Genomic DNA, 17,225 nt, shown 5'->3' with positions numbered 1-17,225 from the left:
CCTGTATTTAGAATATGAAGTATTACGAATTTAGGCTATTCGTATGAGTTGGAAAACTAACTTTTTTGAACCCCTTGAAAACAATATAAATCCAGGACTTGAAAAAATCGTAAAAAAAATTTTGAGTGGACCACGCTAACCATTTATGGTATGAAAATAGATTTTTGCCGATTTTTAGACTTGCCCGATGCATCCACAAAATTTCATAAAAATCGTTAAAAAAATACATACAAAAGTTTTTGGTTGGAACACCCTAACTATTTAGTGGTATAAAAATAGATGTTGGCCGATTTTAGACGTACCCGATATACCTACAAAATTTCATAAAAATCATTTCAATAAAATAAGGAAATTTTTTTGGTTGGACCACCCTAACCATTTTATCATATGAAAACTCATGTTGGTCGAATGGCCGATTCTCAGACATCCCGACATACACAAAAAATTTCGAAAAGATAGTATAGATATAAAATAGATGTTGCCCGATTCTCAGACCTACCCGATATGTGTATAAAATTTCATAAAAATCAGTCCAGCCGTTTCGGAGGAGTTTGATAACAAACACTGCGACATGAGATTTTTATATACATATTAGATATTTATATGTATTTCATTTCATTTCAATTTTTTTTTTTAATTATAGGGACCTAGGGCATTATTAATTAAACTTCACTTCACTTCAATCCACTTGTTAATTATTTATTTAATAGAAATAGTTTTAATATTGATTTCTTACAAATATCAAATATCAAAAATCAAAAATATCAAAACGTCATTACATAGCTGTCATTTTACGTCAATTACATAGCTGTAATTTGCGTTTTGTTATTCCAAGTCTGATTAGGGGGGTTCACATTGACCAACTTACCGGACACACCGATTGTCATTTGGCCTGATGGCGGAATTATGTTTTTCTTGTTTGTCACACGGGAACGCTGTCGAACGGGATAAAAAGTATCCTATGTCCGTCTCCTGGCTCTAAGCTACCTCCCTACCAATTTTCAGCCAAATCTGTTCTGCCGTTCTTGAGTTATAAATGGTGTAACTAACACGACTTTCTTTTATATACATATATAGATAGATCTACTGTATAAATTTCATTCATCTATCTATTAATACAAAAAAGTTATAATCAATTGATTTTTCCTGTCGCTTTTTCGTTTCATCTTGTTTCAAATCACTACGATACTTAAGAAGTTTTCACTCCAAAAAAAAAAAAAAAAAAAAAAATTATGAGAAAATCAGAAACCAAAACATTTTTTTTTTAATAATAAGAAATAATTATTATTACATATAATAATATAATAATTTAAATGATTTCAAAATTGTCTTATTTTAAATTTTAATTTAACATTTAACATTTCCCTTATAGTTTTGAAATTTAGCAGTGTTATTAGAAAAAAAAAATTTCTGTTGTAGCTTTTCAACTGCTTTTATCGGAAAAATTATTCCACGGTTTTCCCTAAAAAGTATTTAAAATTGAAAATACAAACAGTTGGCGGGGCCCCGGGGCAAAACGAAATTTTGGGTCTCCTTTGATATTTGGGGCCTCCTTTATATAGAAAATAAGAACAAATAAAAAAGTACGTATACACCCAACTTTTTTTTTGGGCCCCTCATCATTTGTTGCTCGCTAAGATTATTCAAGTAACATTTTTTGGGGCCTCGATTTCCCCATAATGGTGTGTACGCCTTTGAAGATGACATTAATCCCTGGCGTTCAGGATTTCGCTACTGGAGGTAAAATTAATTAGCATGAATTTACCGATGAATGCCTGGAAAGCAAGTTCCGTTTTATTGGCAACGGCAATGAAGTGGACAGCGGAATCAAACATTAAAAAAAATCAGATAGTAAAATCTTACGTTCAAAAAAATTTAGTATTTCTTTTTTTTTTAAACCAAAAAAAAAAATGATTTGGGGAAAAAAGTAAAGTATTTCTTAAAAAATACAAAAACTGTGTTTTTGAATAAAAAAAAAAAATAAAGGTATATATTAAAAAAGGCTGCTAAAACGTTTCTGTTTAAAAAATTTCATTGAAATCGCTGAAGTGAAATGGTAACGGAGTTACGAATAACAAAGTTACGCGCGACAGAGTTACGGCCGTCAAAGTTACGCGAAACCGAAGTTACGAAAAACTAGAGTTACGAATTCTAAAGTTATGTTAAGCTATGACATGTGATTTTTGGGTTGGCAACAATTGCAACAACAGTTCACCACACCAAAATAACGTCTGTAAAAAAAAGGGGTGGTTTGGTTATTATTTAAATATAAATAATAACAAAGTGGGTATTACAAAATACGCTATGAATAAATATATTAATTAATAGAAAAAAAAATATACGTATTTACAATATTAGTTGGACAAAAAAGAATTTAAATTCAATAATGTCCCCCAAACTTACATAAGTATACTTATGTTTTTTTTTTTTCTATTTCAACGTTTTTGCGATCTTCTCACAAAAACAAAACCATATATGTATGAATGTATGTATATTGTATATCTATACCTATCCAATCAAAATTTTACAAGAATAAATAACACCCATTTTCGCTTTACTCATTTAGTTCTAACCAATGAGAAAAATGTTAATCTCTTGTTTGTATTTCCATAATTCCATATCGTTCCTCGCAATTGTTGCCAACCCAAAAATCACATGTCATAGCTGAACATAACTTTAGAATTCGTAACTCTAGTTTTTCGTAACTTCGGTTTCGCGTAACTTTGACGCTCGTAACTCTGTCGCCCGTAACTCTGGTATTCGTAACTTCGTCGGTTTCCCCGCTGAAGTCATTTAGGAAAAAGTCAGAAACCAAAAAAGCGGTTCTACAATAGTAACTTCTCAAAAATAAATATTTTAAAAAAATTTAAAAAAAACTTTTATTTCTGAGCCACAAGCTGTCTTCTGTAAAAATTATTTAAAATTTTAAATACAAATTAGAGAATTAGCGAATACGGGACAATTCCGGAATAAAATACGACAAACTTATTACGTTCCGAGAGTTTCTTAAATAAAAACCCGGGACAAGCTATAGAAATACAGGACAGTCCCAGGAAAACCGGGACGGGTTGTTAGTTTCACAAACTTTTTGAAAACAAATAAAATATATTTACATGTATTTTGTGCAAAAGCAAACACTACAAAAGTAAGTAAAACTAAAAATACTTTGAAATTCATAATTTATTTTTCTTTTTTCTTCTTTAAATTAAATGATTATTATCTTTTTGAATGAACCCCTAACTGAAACTGATTTTGGATGCTTGAGTACTCTTCGTTTTATAGAAAAAAAATTTTGATTCTTTTACTTTTCATGAGTTCAATGACATTAGAAGTAAATAAATTAATAAACATTTATTTTATTTGTTGAAGTATAAGTCGCACCATAATTCACAAGTATTTTTTTTTTAATTTTAAAACAAATAAGATACTTGCATTGGAAAACAAATAGAAATAAAAAATAAAATTCTTATCTGTGAATGTCTTGAGCCCTGAATAATGCTAATAAAGCAAAACAAAATATTTCTCTTCTATAAGTTCGGGCACGCTTTATAAATTTAGTATATATACCTACATACATTAATTATAATATTCTAAAGTGTAAAATTAATACTTACGCACACTGTCACCTATAACTTTCTAATTATAAATACGATAAAAATAATTCCCACAATTCGCATATTTTTTAAAAAAGTGGACCACCTACGTTCCTATAAATTTTTTTGAATACCACGTGTGTTTGAAATTTTTCAAAAAATATTTTATACACTATGCATCGCAAAACAAATTTAAAATATTTTTTAAAGAAAGGTGCAGCTATGAAAAATTTTAACTGCTTACGAACTTGAACGTAAATGATAAAATTAAAAATACACTGAACGAAAAAGATACTAACATTTTGTGAACAGGTTGCGATACAACTTTTGTCTATTGTATGGTAGACCACTCCGGATATTCTGTATACAGAAAGTAATAGTATTCTTTTACCTTTTCATTTGATGGTATTATGCTTTTTAAAAAAACGATATTCTCTGATGCATGAAAAATAAAAAAAAATTAAGTAAAACAAAAGCATGTTTAACTTGTGTTATGGCATTTTATGGGAATCAAAAACTTAAAAAGTTAATGTAAAATTAACATCAAACAAAAAAATTAAAAATATAAAAATCACTTTTGGCACGCAGCTTCACATTCCTTTTGGGTTTCAAATTTATTGTTATTGCCCTTACAGCCACCATATACAAATGGTTTGCATTCGTTGCTTGCTGAGCAATAGGCCCACATTTCCATATAGGCTTTGCAATCACCTTTTTCGGGTTTTAAGTCGCAATCTTAAAAAATAAAAAAGCATTAGGTATTATAAATTGTTTCACTAATTAAACAAAAAAAAATCAATTTTACCTGATGCAAAAGCACTTACTACAAAAGTAAGTAAAACCAAAAATACTTTGAAATTCATAATTAATTTTTCTTAGATGATAATTGTGATCGTTTTGAATGAACCTTTAATTTAAACTGATTTTGGATGCTTGCGAACTCTTGGTTTTATAGAAGAAATTATGATTCCGCCACACGTTTTATAAGTTCAATGACATTAATAAATAATTAATAAAATTATTTATTATATTTGTTTCAGGTAATTCACCATGTTTCACACGTTTTTTTAATTTTTTTTATTTTTAAGCAAATAGAATACTTGCGTAAAAAAAATAAATAGAGATATAAAATTCTTATCTGTCAATGTCTGGGCCATCCATTCATAAGAATTTAAATTTATCTTGAATTGGATGATATGCATCATATAAACTCATATCATCTATAACCAAACAAAACAAATATATCTTTTATAAGCTCGTGCACGATTAGTAGCAATTTGGTACTTAAATTTAAAAATTTCAAAAATTTAGAAATCAGGGTAAACAAATAAAAAAATATCAATCGAACAAAGTTTGAAACTTATATTAGTACATCCCTCATTAAAAACGGTCATATACAATAGGGTGTGTCACTTTTGTATGGCTTTTCGAACATTGTTCGAAATTTAAAAAAAAATAAAAAAAAATCACCTATCCTTTAGAAAAAAGAAAAAAAAAAATGATTACAAAATGAAACTTTTATCTTAAATCCAAAAATTAGCTTTTGGACTTTTTGCAAAATTTAAATATATTATGTAGGTAAACGAATATACACAATGCCATCTTTACAAAAAACAAGAAAACGGTTTTTTGATAGGCATGTCGTGGATCCAGGATCATTAGGCACTGTTGCCAGAATATTTTGAGGCAAGAAGCAGATTATGAAAAATCTTGGAGCCAAAAATAGCCGCTTTCAAAAATGGTTTAAGAAAACGGAAAAAAAAAATTGTGGCATGAAATTTTAATTTTTTTTTAAATTTTCAAATAACTTTTGCTTATCAGACTTCAATTATAATTATTTTTTTCATTTTGTTAATATATTCTGGTTTTCATGCTCATTAACGGGAGTAAAATTAAATTTTAAATGAAAATCAAATGAAAACTGTATGCAAATTGGTTGCCTGTTTACATTTTTGGTGGATTTTTACTGTAAAATGGTTTGATTTTAAAGAAGCCTTAAATCGCCAAGTTTAAAATTAAAAGAGCCAAAATCAGATAAATCGAAAATCAAAATTCTAAGGAGCGAGTTTTTTGTTGCATCCATCCAAAAAAATGTCTGTGAAAGCGAGTACCCGTCAACGCAAAGACAGTTTTCGTTGACGATCACACGACGTGACACTCTTGGAACAGATTGTGACGTCATTTTAACGTCAGAGAGTCAACGCGTTGACCGATTTCGTTGACCGTATAATCAAAGCTTAAGTTCCTTCAAATTTTTGCAATACAAAATTAGGTATTTATTTTTTCATTTTCGCATTTTTTTTTTATTTTTCTAATTTTCTTATATTCTTCCGCTAATTTTAGCGGAATGCTAATTTTGCTAATGCTAATTTTTTTCAAACCTGCCTGGTTCGATTGCCCAAGGTTAGCCCAAGATTTTTTCTCTATTTCTAAAATTATAACAGAAATATTTTTTTTTTTCACCTCAAAAATCAGAAAAAAAAATATTTTTTTTTTATTTAAAATTGTTGGTTTTACACTGTGGTTCGTTTGTCCAACGTTAGCACTGGATAGCCCAACTTACTTTTTCTTTATTCCATTATTTTTTCAAACGATACAACAAAAACCTTTTTTTATATCAGAAACAAAAAAAAATTGTGAGTTTTTTTTTTCCTGTGAAAAAATCGTTAGTTTTAAACCGTGGTTTGTTTGCCCAAGGTTAGCCCAGGATAGCCCAAATTTAATTTTAGCTATCCTACGCTTAGTTTAAAAATGATACAAGACTAAGTTTTTATTCACCACACAAAAAAAAAAAAAAAAAAGTACGCATACACCACAGTGACCTTTTTTAAATTTATAATTTAAAACAATTAAATCTACTAGTATTTGCATTGTGCCTCAAATGTTATATATTTGACTTAAAAATTGTATTTGATTGAATGCAGTCCATATAACATTCCTGTTAAGAAGCTCAAGTTGACATTTCACCTTATAAACCACAACATAACAAATATTTTTCAAGTGTTTCCCATATAAGCGCCTAGAAAAGCTACATGCTTATAGTAAAATATATCCAAACATTTTTCAAAAGTAACAATAAATATAAAATGATGTGAGTGATTTCAATACACTTTTTCAAATTACCAACCTCTTAAAAATCAAAACTTGTTTTTTTTTTTCATGGTCCTTTTCCACTTTTTCTCAAGTAACCATTGGTTTGGTAATTTGAAAATAGTTTTTTTGTTATAACTTTTGTACTAAGGGTGGGCTAACGAAAAAAAAGTGATGTACCTAATTTGTTGTTATTAGCATGGTTAACTGAGAAAAATGGAAAAATAAGCATTTTTACACTGAAAAAAAAAAACAAACTTTGATTTTTAAGAGGTTAGTAATTTAAAAAAGTTTTTTTTGTTATATCTTTTTTTAAATGACATCCCTTGAAATAAATTTTATTGAAAATCGAAAAGCATGATGTAAATAATACGAACGTAACCTTTCTTCTTGCTAAAGTCTATAGATACCTACCTTCTTTCCTACAAAACAACCTCACTGCGAATAAAACAATATAAATTGCTTAATCTTGTCTCTTGATGGCGCAATTTATTTGATTCCATTTGCAAAATATCCATCTACACAGCAACTCCATCACATTCGTTACTGTTACAAGAAGGAAGATTTGTATCTATACTCCCTTTTCAACCCACTTGGGGATGTAATATATCGTTTATATTACTCCCCTGCTGCACTCCGATACATCTCTACTCTTCGTTGTCCATCAAGAATAACGTCTCTTTCAAAATAACTTTTTTTTTTGCGAGCATGTGCTGGTGAGGTCGGATAAAAAATCCAAGCTATTAAAATTATTGTGTTTCACCAATAATTCAACTACATCCCCTAGTTACCCACAACCCCTTTACTTCCAGCCCTCATTTCACTATAATCTTCGAGGTGCCATTGTAACAATTTCATTTTCTCATTTTTTTATTTTATTTAATAGAAGAAAATTGTGTATCTATCTTATTCTGAGATAAAAAAAAAAATAACCCACCTAACTGCTAATTGAAAATCTGCGCAAGAAAAATGCTCGCCAGTCCGTGAAGGAAGAAGACACGCCAAACAAAAAACTGCTAATGCTACCGAAGATTCAATAACGGGTGTGTGATTAAAAACAAGAAAAAAAGTTTATCTAATCAACTTCCCCCACCACAAACGGGAGAGCTTGCCAACAACTACAGCCTGACATGCTTACCGTTACCACGTGCCGTCGGCCATCGATGGAATGTGTTGAGTGTTATGTTTATTTCATAGTGTGTGTGAGAGGAGGTGTGGCTATCAAATTTCTCCTTCTTGGAAGCGCCATTTTTATTTCAACTCCAGCTGGAATGCTAGTATTAATGAAAGAGGAGAAATATCCCAAATAAAATTCCCAATAAAATTAAGGAATTTTCAAAGACACAAACCTTGAAAGAAGAGAAAATATTGGTGTTTTATATTTTCCTAGCAAAGACACAAACCAACTAATTTCCTTTCATATGAAATACTCTGTAATAATTTTACTATTGGTTTTTATTGTTGCAAAATAAAATACAAAAGTTAGCTTTTCCATCAAAATTCAAAAAGCTTTTCAATTTATTTTGCTAAGTCTTCGAATAAAATATAAAAAAAGAAGGCATTCACCCATCATCCCTTGCGGGGATCGAACCCGCGACCTTTGGATTAGAAGTCCAACGCGCTATCCTCTGCGCCAAAGGGACATGTTTTAACTCGTGTCAAAAGCTTCAAAAGAAACTTTGTAGCAAGTTAACATTAAGATAACAACAAGAATTTATTAAAAATTATAAGAAAATTAAATGCAAAAAATTTTTAATATTGTGGTTAGGTGATTTTTTGTAGTTGTGTTTTTTTATTGGACACAAAGGAATAAACAAACAAATTACGTAAACAAATTAGTCCATTGAAATGTTACATTAACCTTGCATTTTGGGTAGGACAAGATTTTTTTGTTTTGATCTGTAGGGAAGGTTAATGTGAGTATACAATCCAGTTTTCGGGGTTGAAAGCCCCCCCATTTGGCCACCATCTTGGAAAAAGGGGTGTAAACTGTTTTTTATCGATATCTTGTGAACCGTAAGTCGCACAAAAAAAATATCTAAAGCGATTTTGTAGATAATTTATTTCTCTACAATTTTGATTAAGATACTTTTTTCTGTAAAATTGAAAATAAGAAAGTTACACTTGAAAATAGATGTTCATTTTCAAGAAAAAAATTTTTGAAAGGCCATAGCTTTTTTTCTACAACTTTTATTGAAAAAATACTCATGACAGTTTTTAAAGATCATTTAATTTCCAACAATTTGATGTGCTCATTTGCAGATTTCGTGCTGCAATGGTTTTACAAAAAAAGGAAGGTAACAATTTATTTTCGTACTTTTATGTTTATTTTATTTTTTTTTTACTTCAATACAGACTGATTCAAAAGGATAATGTAGGTTGGGTTGAAACAAGAAAAAAATCAAAGTACGGGGGGTCCATTCCATACCGTTTAGATCCAGATGTATTTTTTTTAACTAATGAATAATATGGTCGTAAGATATTTTTGTCAAATTTAAACAGATAAACATTGACATTGTGTGCACAAGACATTTTTGATCAATAATGGTTTTGGTTAGTTCAAGGTTCATCGAAAATTTTTACACTTTCTTGTAACGTCATACAACGCTGAATGTTAAAAATAATAGAAGAAAAATTAATTTTTCATCAATTAATAAACCAACATATCCAGCCACAGAAAAAAAAGTAGTTTTGTTTTCTTTTTAATTTCTCGAAAACGACAAGACTCTTTTGCACCCGGTTTTCTGTTTTTGTTTAAAAACACATAACAGCATTGAATTTTGAAAACATAATTAGTACTTAATTATAAAAAAATTTGAAAAAATTAGTTCAAAATATTTTTTTCATATTTTTTTTTCAAAGTTTTTATTTTGAAAATTATTTTTTCAAAAGCTATTCTATAGAACAGGTTTAATTAAAAATAATATAAAAGAAAAGGTTTTCGGCTTTACAAAAAAATATAACACGTTAAAATGGGTGTAACCGTTGATTTTTAGTAAATTTTTTTCAAAAGTAAGACATTTTTTTTTACAAAATTGCCCTCCTGACTAAACGGTCCGGAATGGACCCCCCGTAATTTGATTTTTTTCTTGTTTCAACCCAACCTACATATCCTTTTGAATCAGTCTGTATTGAAGTAAAAAAAAAAAATAAAATAAACATAAAAGTACGAAAATAAATTGTTACCTTCCTTTTTTTGTAAAACCATTGCAGCACGAAATCTGCAAAATGAGCACATCAAATTGTTGGAAATTAAATGATCTTTAAAAACTGTCATGAGTATTTTTTCAATAAAAGTTGTAGAAAAAAAGCTATGGCCTTTCAAAAATTTTTTTCTTGAAAATGAACATCTATTTTCAAGTGTAACTTTCTTATTTTCAATTTTACAGAAAAAAGTATCTTAATCAAAATTGTAGAGAAATAAATTATCTACAAAATCGCTTTAGATATTTTTTTTGTGCGACTTACGGTTCACAAGATATAGATAAAAAACAGTTTACACCCCTTTTTCCAAGATGGTGGCCAAATGGGGGGGCTTTCAACCCCGAAAACTGGATTGTATACTCACATTAACCTCCCCTACAGATCAAAACAAAAAAATCTTGTCCTACCCAAAATGCAAGGTTCGGTCAAATTTTTGTAACATTTCAATGGACTAAATGGTTATTGTGTACCTAGGCAGTTTATTGTGAGAACTTTTTTTTAATTAAGTATTTTATTTTAAATTTTAGTGATTTTTCCTAAAAAAAAAACTGTTAGTATTTTATTCTTCTTACACACATATAATTTATTGATATCAAAAATTAGCAGAAGCTTATAATAAAAAAAAGTAAATGTTTTTCTTTCATTTTTTTGAACAATTTTTATCAGTTTTTACATTGATTTATTATCTTTTGTGCTTCTTATGATTTTTTTTTTAAATACGCTTGGTAGATACCTTAACGGAAATATATTGCACTAAAAATGTCTATTTAATGTCCCTTTTTTCATTTAGTTTTGAAGTTACAAGTCGAATTTTTAAGATACAGCAAATAATGCAAAAATAAATATGGGTCACCATGGTGTATGCGTACTATATTTATCTACCCCAAAATTAAATTAGTAAGTGAACCAGCCACTCACATATTTCATCCTTTTTCATCTTTCGAATATAAAATCTAATGTTCGGAAAGAGTCATGACTCTTAGAGTCATCGTCTAAAAGCAAACAAAGCTACAGTCAAGCATTTTTTTTTCTTATAAGAGAGTCTTAAAAACAAACAATTGTAAGTAGATGTCATTATTTTAATTTTTATGTCTGCATTTTCAAATACCTACACCAATAGTGTAAATAATATTTATAAATCTAAACATTGGGGTATTTTATTTACTAATATGGTTATTTTATTTACTAATATGGTTGTAGGTTACGAAGCCGTTTTTATTTCAAAACTTTTCAGAATAATTTTAAATGTATTCCCAATTCGAACCTCCAAAATATTTGCACAACCACCACGTCATAGCTTGTCTACTCAAATTTTTGTATTTGAATGTATCTTTGTAATTTTTTTGCCACATTGGAATTTTAACTAAGAGAAAGACATTACTTTGTACTTTACTTCTTCAAAATATTTATTTTAAATTCTTTGAAAATATTATAATGAGGGTAAGGGATTTACCCTTAGAAAGTACTGCAGTTTTCTCGTAAGGCCTTCAACAAGACAAAATTCAAGTATGTATATTTCTACATATTTGGAATGTTTTTTTTTATTGATAAAAAAGACTTTATTTTTAAAAATAACTACTTACATTATTTCTCACAGAATTATTTTTTTACTGATTTTTCCTTATACGAATTGTTAAGTTTTAATGAATTTTAATTTAAATAATTTTAATATATGTAGGTAATGAAAAAATTAATGTTTTGATATTAAAAAGAAAACTTTGTAATTTTTTTTACAGAAAAATCAAAACAGAATATTGAAGTATTTTCAAATTCAATAAATAATCACAACAAATTGGCAAATCAACTTTAATTTTAGTTTAAAAAAAAGAAATATTTTTAAAAATTAGCGATTTGGAGATTTTTTCCAAAAAATCGTTTGGAAGAATTAAGTTCCATTTTTTTTTGTGAGGTATGAATTTTACGGTGTTTATGATAATTTTTTTTCTACTACAGGCTAAATCAAATATATTTCACTAACTTCCTCATTTCGAAGTTCAAATGTTAAATGAAATAATTTTCTTTATGAATTGACATTCGAAATGGCATAATTTGAGAGACTTCACTGAAAAAAAAAAAAAACAATATCATTTTAGCATTTTTTTAAATATCGAATTAACATTTTTTTTAATATCAGCAAAAATGCTGGAAAAATGGTCATTATAATAAACCGAAACGTAAAATCTAGTCAATATTGATACTTAAATTATCAAAGTGAATGATAATGATCAACCTAAAATTAAAAAATGTCATAATGATATGATAATCATATCTAAATTAATATTTTAGGTAATTGTTGCACTACTTTTGTCACTCAAAAATGTTAATTTGAAAGCTCTTATTATCAATTTTTTTTTTTCGGTATATCTTACTCAGGCTGTTTTATAAAAAGTTTGAAAAATTTGATTAAGTTCAACTCCAACATTAAGTTCGTGCGAGTCAAGTCAGTTGTGCATATTATTATTTTTCTGATTGTAAAACTGCCGAGTTTGAAGGGAATATTTTCAATATTTCTGGCTGCAGCTTATGATAATGGTACCTTTCATACATTCAAACTGACCGATTAACAGACAAACAGAACTGAAGGATTCACTTTTTCACAAGTTAAATTTTAATCAATTACCTAATTTTAAAGCCAAAAGGGTATACAATTTTGTTTTACTGTAGTGTAGTTACTGTTTTTCGTGCAAATATGTGCAAATATATTCAGGAAACCCACTTTCCATGATAGCAGAGAGATACAATTCAGCATAAATGTTTCTTTTGCAATGAAAACCAAGAACCAAAAGAGTACATCAAAACATTTTGGGTGAAAGAGTGTTTTTTTTTTAAGGGGAAAAATCTTTGTGCAACAAGTACCAAAACACCCTGCTATAAAATAGGTTGAAGGTGGGAATGAGAGTTCTTAATCTTTCAAAAGCGTATTAAATACTGTTATAAAAGTGTCTGCTTATCACCTTCACCTGGATTGGTTTCCAATATGAACTAACTTCTAATAAAATTTCAATAATATAATTTTTTCAACAAAAAAAAAGACTTCTTTATCATGGATGGCATAGTCAGAACTAGACCAAATTGAAATTAGACACACTGGAAGCACAAACTTTTAAATGAAAAAAGAACACTTAAAAACGTTTACCTAAAAAAAAATATAAGTAGGTAATGAATTCGTAGCCTCCTTTTTTTTTAAGGTCGGTTAAAAAAGTCTTTAAGCTGCTATAAAAATTGTTTTCTTAAGTTCTATAGCAACATTTAATAAATTATTTAACTTAAAAATTTTACTTCGAACTTAAAACTATGTTTTAGAGTTAACAATCTTTCAAATGCAACATTTTGTAATCTATGAAAATTTGATTTTGCATTATAAAAAAAAACCTTGCTAGGTCACACCCGTAACTCAACTAAATTGTTGATTTAGTTAATTATGCTTTTCCTTATTAAGAGTAATATGCGTTGAACTTATCAACCAATATGAATTCTATAATTTTATTGATATTGAATAATGACTAAATAATTCATAAAATTATGAGTAAAAGTTTCACATCCGTAAATCTTGAAAAACCAAGAACAGGGCCCTACCACTATAAGATATTTTTCTAAAACTGATATAAGACTTGTTTAATAGGGTGGAGTGAAAAAAAAAAGTTGTCTTATTTTTTGTTCTACATAGCCAGGATGGGTGCCATTTGGAACTTAAATAACAGGAAAAAAGTTTCAGATCGATCAAAGAAGTTTTAGAGGGTTCACAAGTCACTTGAAAAAAATGAAAACACCATAAAGGTTAATTTATGGAATTTTTTGAGTTTTTATTGTTTTACTCAGTTTTTTTGATTCGAAAAACATGTACATTATTATTTATTGTTCAATTTTCATTTAAAAATTACGATTTTATTGACTTAAGGCCCTTTCTGTAAGAATCCATGGGCGGCGAGCACCCCCAACCCCCATAATTCAGCCACGTAAAAACCAAAAATAAAGAAATTTCTTAGACAAAAATAGTTTTGGTTTTTTGTTAATTTCTCGAAAATGAGAAGATGTTTTTGGATGCGGTTTTCTGTTTTTGTTTAAAAACAAATAAGATCATCGAATTTAAAAAACTTAAGTAGTACTTAGTAACATAAAATTTTGAAAAAATTTAGTTTGAAATATTTTTTTTCAAAATTTTGATTTCGAAAATTAATTTTTCAAAAACTGTGCCAGAAAATGGCCATATTAAACATTTTTGTAAAAGACGAGGTTTTTGGCTTTACAGAAAGGTATAGCACGTTATTGTAAGTATAACCGTTGATTTTTAATATTTTTTTGTTTCAAATTAAATAATTTCTTTTTTAAATTGCCCCTCCCCGCTAAACGAAGGGGAATAGACCCTCCTCCCATACGATTTTTTTCTTGTCTCGACCGAACCTACACGCTCTAACTTTTTGGCACATTGCTCCATCTCTTTTGAAAATTGCTCCTAGTACATTACTTCCAACAGGCATGTAAATTTTAAAGGGCGTTGTGAACCCTCAAGATATTTTTTGATCGGGCTGAGATTTGGTATGCTCTTTTTTGATGACTAATGGCACCCGTCCCTGGTATGTAGAAGAAGAAAAAAAAAAAAAAAAAAAAGTGCAGTTTCACTCCGCCCTATTGTTTAAGCCTTCTCATTCCATACAAATTTAAAATTAATTATTATAATAATTAATAATCAAGATACCTACTTTAAGGCCTTTATCAACCTAAAAAAAAAAAAAAACAAAACAGGTAATCCTTAAAAAAACAACAAAAAACATTTATTTTTATTTTCGTTTTATTTTTAAATTAGGTAAGTTCCCAGCTATTGACTTAAACTTATTATTTATTACCAAGCAGACATTATGACACCAAAATTTCTTCAATAAGTTGACGTATACCTACATTATTCTACAAAGGTGTAAAGTAATAATCGCACGTGCAACAAACATATCAACTATAAATAACAACCTTTTCAAAATCCCATCGCTTGTGCTATCAGCAATTAAAATAAAAAAAAAAAACTTTATATCAAAATGCACTTTATACTCTTCGAATTAAAATTATTATAGGCACTCAATTGAATTGCAAAATCAACAATCATGAAACAGAGAAACAGAAATGAAAAAAAAAAACTTATTTATAAAATCTAAAAAGTGCATCAGTTGCATAAATATTGAATTTTAGATTGTTGTTCGAGCGAGAACTTAACTATTTTATAATAATTATTTTAGTTGAATAACAAAATGGATGATTTGTTTTTATTTTGTTATAAATAAAAAAAAGCAGCCAGCAGCACAACTCGCCTCAATTTTTTCTAGTAAATGATATACGTGCTCGAAAGACTTGTTGGAGGGTGCAGAGAGGTTTAAAGGCTGATATATAGGCAAACGCGCAGTGCAAAAAATGGAATATATGCATATCGTGTGCACTACTATAAATGCAGGTTGGCCTTTATTTGCGTAAATAAATAATTGCATCAATTAATTGCCTCAGCTTCATTTGGCGATAAACAAAAGCGCTGTTATTATACCTATCTACTCTATGTGTAACTGTTACAAATGCACATATTCTCCATATTGCATGCATGTCAACACGCGGCCCACACAGACAGCAGAATGGAATCATTTGCTTGTCAAGGAGTGCATTCAGCTATTTTATATACTTTTTCTAGAATGCGCTATCGAGACAGCCAGCACAGAATTCTGTGTGACACATCTTCCATTGACTTTAGCACACAACAAGTGGCACCATTACCCGCACTTTGTTTCCCTCTCGCTCTTCTAGACAAGTAGATTGTTAAATATGCGGGTGTGGAAGGTCACTTGATGGTTATTATCTCAACACCCCGAGAGTCAACAACCAGACTGTCATTGGGAAAATGTTCTGTCATGTTCACTCTGCTGCGAATGTGTCATCCGTGCGTGACTGTCAAAAAAAAAAAGGAAAAACAAATGAAATTGTCAGCTAATCAGCAAATTAAAATGCAGCGATTTCGTAAAGCTCTTCTCTTTTTCTAAAGAAAAAGCTCTTTCATTTTGACAGAAACGCACAATCCAAATGACAGCTACCAACAGCATACAAATTGTGTGTGTTCAAAGCACAATGTTGAATGGAATTTTACTAGAAAATCCACCTGCTGCGTCAGTATGGAAATAGATTTGCTGAATTAATGACGTTTCAAACATTCCCCCCGAAATAAAGAGAAACTCTAATCTCTCTCTCTCACTCACACAAGCAACCAACATTTCTTTGTATTTGAAAATAACAGAACAACACTAACGCAAACCGGTCTGTTTGTTACACTATTGGAGTGCCGCTGCCGCCGCCACTAATGGCTGAGAGCGGCTTCAAATGTGATAACCTCAGCAGTGCGATTTTCTACATCGAAAGAAGTGAACACGATCACCGCGAGGTGGCTCCACGTAACTACACAATTTGACCCCCTGATTTATTATTTTTCTGCAAAATCAGAATTTTCTGTTCGTTACAATTGTTAATTTTAGACCCAAAATCTATAAGAATCATAAAGTGCATTTTGAGGGTCCGTTGAACTTTAATACGCATTCGGGAAGGGGGCTTTTATTTCGTCCGCACCGCGCTGCACGAGGTATATTGAAACGCAAAGACGAACAATCGAATTAGATTAACAAGCGCTTAAGTGATTTTATTAAATCCAAGCGAGACGACTCCACCGCGCTGTCGTTGCCCCCCTGTCGCAATCGTGGGTCTCTGGGAGGAATTCATTGACAACAAAGTAGAATCTGGTTCGAATTCGTTGGTGGACGTCGTCGTCATCGTCGTCGGGCCGTCCGTTGATGGTTGTCTTGCTTCCTCGCTTGCATTCCTTCTAATTTTGTGCTTCCTGTGCTGCATACGATTATCTGTTTTGTGTTCGAAAGAGTGAAGAGTGCGGGGCGTGTTATAATACAGCCCATACGTCTTGCCCGGCAGTGGCCGTCACTGTCAGTCGGCTGACCGGTATAGGTGATAACTAGTTCCATATTATATTTTTCCTCTATGCGCTGCGAACGCGGGTTGCATTAGAAGCGTTTTCGTCGTCGTGCACGCTCGAAATCAAGTTTTTTTTTGTATTATTTTTATTTGAATCACAGAGTGCAAGAGTGTTGTGTTGTGTGCTAGAAAATTCCCACCGCTAGAGTGCGCTTTCACTTTCGCAATAAACAACTAAAAACACCGTTGAGCTGATTGTACGAGAGTCTGTCTATATTACGGCATCAGGAGTGATCGAGAAGAAGCAGTGCTGCCAAAAGTGGATTACCTATAGTTTTTTTTTTGTTTTGTTGTTGTTTACTTGGACCATTGAACTGGCAAAAATGTAAGCAA

At 30.0% G+C, this 17,225-nt stretch overlaps 1 protein-coding gene and 1 non-coding gene across 2 annotated transcripts in view; one reads left to right on the top strand and one right to left on the bottom strand.

Annotated features, from left to right (window-relative positions):
* Positions 1 to 8,253: 8,253 nt before the first annotated feature.
* On the bottom strand, positions 8,254 to 8,326 carry Trnar-ucu (transfer RNA arginine (anticodon UCU)). The gene has a single exon. It is a non-coding gene; the product is annotated as a tRNA-Arg (tRNA).
* Positions 8,327 to 16,242: 7,916 nt separating this feature from the next.
* Positions 16,243 to 17,225, top strand: part of LOC129906414 (cGMP-dependent protein kinase, isozyme 2 forms cD4/T1/T3A/T3B) — a 122,611-nt gene continuing 121,628 nt past the window's right edge. Inside the window, exon 1 of the mRNA XM_055982180.1 lies at positions 16,243 to 17,217. The gene's annotated coding sequence lies outside the window, so the exon portion shown is untranslated. The remainder of the gene's footprint in view (positions 17,218 to 17,225) is intronic.

The sequence above is a fragment of the Episyrphus balteatus genome, chromosome 1 (assembly GCF_945859705.1).
Source record: "Episyrphus balteatus chromosome 1, idEpiBalt1.1, whole genome shotgun sequence".
In the NCBI taxonomy this organism is placed as follows: domain Eukaryota; kingdom Metazoa; phylum Arthropoda; class Insecta; order Diptera; family Syrphidae; genus Episyrphus; species Episyrphus balteatus.
The sequence above is the reverse complement of the archived record's forward strand: the minus strand, read 5'-3'. Positions and strand labels throughout refer to the sequence as shown.